The sequence below is a fragment of the Gekko japonicus genome, unplaced genomic scaffold (genome assembly GCF_001447785.1).
Source record: "Gekko japonicus isolate JY-2015 unplaced genomic scaffold, Gekko_japonicus_V1.1 scaffold3822, whole genome shotgun sequence".
Taxonomy (NCBI): domain Eukaryota; kingdom Metazoa; phylum Chordata; class Lepidosauria; order Squamata; family Gekkonidae; genus Gekko; species Gekko japonicus.
In genome coordinates, this window is record NW_015176088.1 from 107,125 (window position 1) to 112,567 (window position 5,443).

Below are 5,443 nucleotides of genomic sequence, written 5' to 3' on the forward strand. Positions count from 1 at the left end.
GACCCACCCTCCATCCACCTTCAGTCTTCAGGTTCTTCTGCAAACCTGGACGGTCCCCCAAGTATGCTGAAAAATCTGCCTTCTGTCAGTGAGGCCCAAATAGCTAATTTGGGAGAACCGGGTTGCATTCCCCACTCCTGCATATGCAGCTGCTGGCGTGACCTCGGGTCAGTCACAAGTTCTCTCAGAGCTGTCCTCTCAAGAATAGTACTTGAAAGAGCTTGCTCAGCCCCGCCGACCTCACAGGGTGTCTGTTGTGGGGAGGGGAAGGGAAAGGAGACTGTAAGCTGCTCTGAGACTCCGAGTGAAGGGCAGGGTATAAATCCAATCTCTCCTCCTCTTCCTCCTCCTACCTTCAGATGTTCCCAGAATTACAGCTCATCTCCAGAGTACATACATCAGTTCCCCTGGAAAAAATGGATGCTTTGTAGGGTGGATCCTAGGGCACTGTACCCCACTGTACTGAGGTCCTGTCCTCCCCAGCCTTCATCCCCAAATCTCCAGGAGTTCCCCAAGCTGGATCTGGCAACTTCATATCTCCCATGCCCTGCTGATGGCCGGGGGGGTGGGGTGGGGGGAACCTGGCAACACTAGGCCCAAATCAACTGTTTTAAATGAATATGATATGATATGATATGATCAAGGAAACAGGAGTGACTGAGCATGCGCGGAGTGCCTTCCCCACCCCCACCCTTTGGATTCAAGAAAAAGAGTTTGAAGGCACTTCCAGACGGATTCCAGACCTCAATTTTTCAAAGTACCACAGTAATGGCCCGTTTGGAATGTCAGTTACTTAACTCTGGATTCATTCCCCCTCCAGGTTAGCGTGTACCAAGTCCTGGACCAGAACAACCCGGATTCTCCAGAGGGAAAGAAACTGCTGTCTGCCAGATTACTGGCTGTGCAGGGGTCTGGCTGGGAAGTCTTCAGCATCACACAAGCGGTGAGTTGATTGGTTCACCATCGGCACCCAGCCTTCTTTGCAAGATGCAAGGATAACTCCCCAGAGACAAAAAAATACTAGTCATCGATGCATGAAACTGCAGTCTAATTGAAATAAAGGATCATAACAATCACACTTAAATGAATATGAATATTCTAAAATATGACAAAGATTCCACAAGAAATTGCAAGTATGTTTAACACAAGTGGCTCAAGTGCGGTGGCTCAAGTGGTTAAGATGCTGAACTGCAGGCTGTGGAAGGTCAGTAGTTCAGCAGTTCGAGACCCGAGTGTGCCGCATGGCGGAGTGAGCTCCCGTCTCTAGTTCCAGCTCCTGCCAACCTAGCAGTTCGAAAGCAAGAAATTGCAAGTAGATAAATAGGTACAAACATCACCAACTTCGTGTGGCATTCCAGGTTCGCGACTGGACAGAAGAGGAGAGCAGTAACCAGGGCTTGCTGGTGACCGTGCAAGGCCTCGGTGGAGCACTGCTGGAGCCCACTGCTGTGCAGTTCGCTTCCGGACGAGATCACCACGAGAGCAAGAAACCGATGCTGGTTTTGTTTACTGATGATGGGCGGAGAGGAGTTGCGTTGCCCACAAACCCTTTTTCAGGTGAGAGGGGGGTGCCTTTGGCCATCTGTCATCAGGCATAATCTGTGAACAGCAAAATGGAAGATGCCTGTTTTCAGCTCTGGAGTGAATACAGAATTGCAATGTTATTCTAAAAGGAAATTGCAAATTAAGATACTGGGGAGAATGTGAAAAACGAGACATTACGTGGAACGTGGTATTAATGTACATCCTCACTATGGGCCACAGAGGGAAGGACAGGAGATTTTCCTGCCACCAAGAACACAATCTGAGATTTGTCATAATGCCCCTGTATAAATCGATGGTGCGACCTCATTTGGAGTACTGTGTGCTGTGCAGTTCTGGTCACCACACCTCAGAAAGGATATTATGGCATTGGAAAAAATGCAGAAAAGGGCAACTAGAATGAAAAAAGGGTTGGAACACTTTCCCTATGAAGGAAGGTTAAAGCGCTTGGGGACGACCGAGGGGATCGAGGTTTACAAGATGATGCATGGGATAGAGCAGGTAGAGAAAAAAGTCCTTTTCTCCCTTTCTCACAAGACAAGAACTCGTGGGCACTCTATGAAATTGCTGAGCAGTCAGGTTAGAACAGATAAAAGGAAGTCCTTCTTCACCCAAAGAGTGATTAATGGAATTCACTGCTACAGGAGGTGGTGGCGGCTACAAGCATGGATGGCTTCAAGAGGGAATTAGATAAGCATACGGAGCAGAGGTCCATCCGTGGCTGTTAGCCACAAGGTATAGATAGGGGCTCTCAGTCTGGGGCAAGTGATGCTCTGTCTTCTTGGTGCTTGGGGGGAGGGGGCAACAGTGGGACGACTTCTAGTGTCCTGGCCCCACTGCTGGACCTCCTGGTGGCACCTGGTGTTTTTGGCCACTGTGTGATACAGAGTGTTGGACTGGATGGGCCATTGGCCTGATCTAACATTGGCTTCTCTTATGTTGGAGGGGGCAAGAGTGGGAGGGCTTCTAGTGTCCCGGCCCCGCTGCTGGACCTCCTGATGGCACCTGGTATTTCTGGCCACTGTGTGACAGAGTGTTGGACTGGATGGGCCACTGGCCGGATCCAACATTGGCTTCGCTTATGTTCTTAAAGTTTAAGGTTTGAGGACAACGCAGAAACCTTTGTTGGCCTTCTGGATCTGGTTCCAGGCTAGGAAATTCCTGGCGATTTGGGGGTGGAGCCCGGGGAGGACAGGGACCTCAGCGGAGTACAGTGTCAAAGAGTCCACCCTCCAAAGCAGCCATTTTCTCCAGGGGAGCTGATCTCTTGGGGCTCTTTAGCTTGGAGAAACGACGGCTGAGGGGTGAGATGTTCGAGGTTTATAAGATGATGCATGGGATAGAGCAGGTAGAGAAAGAAGTCCTTTTCTCCCTTTCTCACAATACAAGAACTTGTGGGCACTCAATGAAATTGCTGAGCAGTCAGGTTAGAACGGATAAAAGGGAGTCCTTCTTCACCCAAAGAGTGATTAACACATGGAATTCACTGCCACAGGAAGTGGTGGCAGCTACAAGCATGGACAGCTTCAAGAGGGAATTGGATAAACGTATGGAGCAAAGGTCCATAGGAACTCTCAGGCTGGGGCAAGGGATGCTCTGTATTCTTGGTGCTTGGGCAGGGTGGGGGGGCAACAGTGTGGGGGGCTTCTGGTGTCCTGGCCCCACTGCTGGACCTCCTGAGGGCACCTGGTTATTTTTGGCCACTGTATGACAGAGTGTTGGACTAGATGGGCCATTGGCCTGATCCAATATTGGCTTCTCTTATGTTCTTATGATTTATGCAGTAGCCAAATCGCTCGCTCACAACTTTAATGCCAGTAGCTCACAAAGTAGAATTTTTGCTCACGAGACTCCGCAGCTTAGAGGGAGCACTGGTTGCAGTGTCTGAGCATTAACAGCTTGCCGGGCTAAAAACTCCCTTGCTGGGTCACAGCCTTCACTTTTCATAGAATCATAGAGCTGGAAGGGGATCTCCAGGATCATCTAGTCCAACCCTCTGCGCAATGCAGGAAATTCAGAAATACCCCCCCACACACACACACACAACTCTTAATGAAACTCTGATCTTAATGCCTCTCTTATCTTTCCCTCCCTTAGATTTGGCCCTGCAGAACCCAGTCCTTCCAGAGGAGGTAAGAAGCCCTCAAACCAACAGGACACGGACCCCACGCTCAGCAAGCGAGCAGCAGCTGCCTTGCCAGATACACCCGCTTTTGGTAGACTTTGAGGAAATCGGCTGGTCCGGCTGGATCATCTCTCCCCGCGGGTACAACGCCTTCCACTGCAAGGGTTCCTGCCCCTTCCCCCTGGGGGAGAACATGCGGCCCACCAACCACGCCACCGTGCAGTCCATCATTAATGCGCTGAAGCTGAGCCAAGACGTCAGCGGACCCTGCTGTGTGCCCGATAAGCTCTTCTCCATCAATCTGCTCTATTTCGATGATGACGAAAATGTGGTCTTGAAGCAGTACGACGACATGGTGGCTGGGAGCTGTGGGTGTCACTGAACTGCTGGGGGGGGGGACTCCCTGTTTTTCTCCCGCCTTGCCCCCAGAAAACCTCAAGCCTCAGGGAGGAGGCGGGATGGCGAGTCTCCTAGGAGACTGTCAGTGGCTTTGAATCATTAGACCCTCCGTATTCAGAGGCAATCTGGATTTCTGTAACTCCAGGTCATGGAAGCATCCAGCACAGATGAAACTCTGCGTTGTCACTGCCACCAGATGGTTAAACAGGTGAACTGTTCTCACATAAGAGCCTTGTTGGATCAGACCAGTGAGGGTCCATCTAGTCCAGCATCCTGTCTCACACAGTAGCCAACCAGTTCCTCTGGAGGTCCAACAACAGGGCAGAGAGGCTGAGGCCTTCCCCTGATGTTGCCTCCGGGCACTGGGATTCAAGGGTTTGCTGCCTCTGAATTCAGAGGTATCCTTTAGTCCCCATGGCCAGTAGCCACGGATTGATCCATCCTTGCTGAATCTGTCTAATCCCCTTTTAAAGCTGCCTATGCTTGTGGTCATCTCTACCATCCCCTGGCAGTGAATTCCTCATCATTCATTTAGTAAAGAACTATTTCCTCCGGTTTGTCCTGATCTGCAGCCCATTAACTTCATTGGAAGCCTTTGAGTTCTAAGGAGAGAGAGAGAAAGTTCTCACTGCTCACTCTCTCTACCCGGTACCTAATTTTATAAACTTCTATCACACCTCTGAGCTGAGTTAGTGTGAGCTAGCTCATCGTTTTTTAGCCTCCAGCTCACTCATTTTTGTCTTAGCTCAGGAAAAATGGCTCCAGAGCAAACTAATTTACGCAGTCGCCAAATCACGCTCACAACTTTAATGCCAGTTGTGCAGAACGTAGAATCTTTGCTCACGGGACTCCCCAGCTTAGAGGGAGCATTGATCATGTTCCCCCTTAGTGATTTCTTTTCTAAACTGGAAGTCCCAGACCGTTCAGCCTTTCCTTCCACGAAAGGTGCTCCAACCCCTCGATTATCTTGACTGGCCTCTCCTGTAGTGTTTCCAGCGATGCAGTTTGTCCCTCTTGGGATGTGGTGACCAGAACTGCTCACAGTATTCCAAGTGAGGCTGCGCCATAGATCTACACAGGGCAGGGTTGCCATCTCTGGGTCTGGAAATACCTGGAGATTTTTGGGGGTGGAGCCTAATAAAGGGCGGGGTTTGGGGAGGGGAGGGACTTCAGTGGGTCCGCCTTTCGAAGCAGCCATTTTCTCCAGGTAAACTGATCTCTGTTGCCTGGAAATCAGTTGTAATCCCAGGAGATCCCCAGCCACCACCCGGAGTTTGCAAACCAAAGAGAGAGATCACGGGATGGAAGTGGAAAAAAGGCAAACAACCGTGATGTAGTATGCGAAAAAAGTCTCCAAAGACTAGACATTTCTTTTTC

The 5,443-nt window shown here is 50.2% G+C and overlaps 1 pseudogene; it reads left to right on the forward strand.

Annotated features, from left to right (window-relative positions):
• The window catches only part of LOC107123489, a 12,328-nt pseudogene extending 8,279 nt beyond the window's left edge, over window positions 1-4,049 (forward strand).
• The last annotated feature ends 1,394 nt before the right edge of the window (window positions 4,050-5,443 follow it).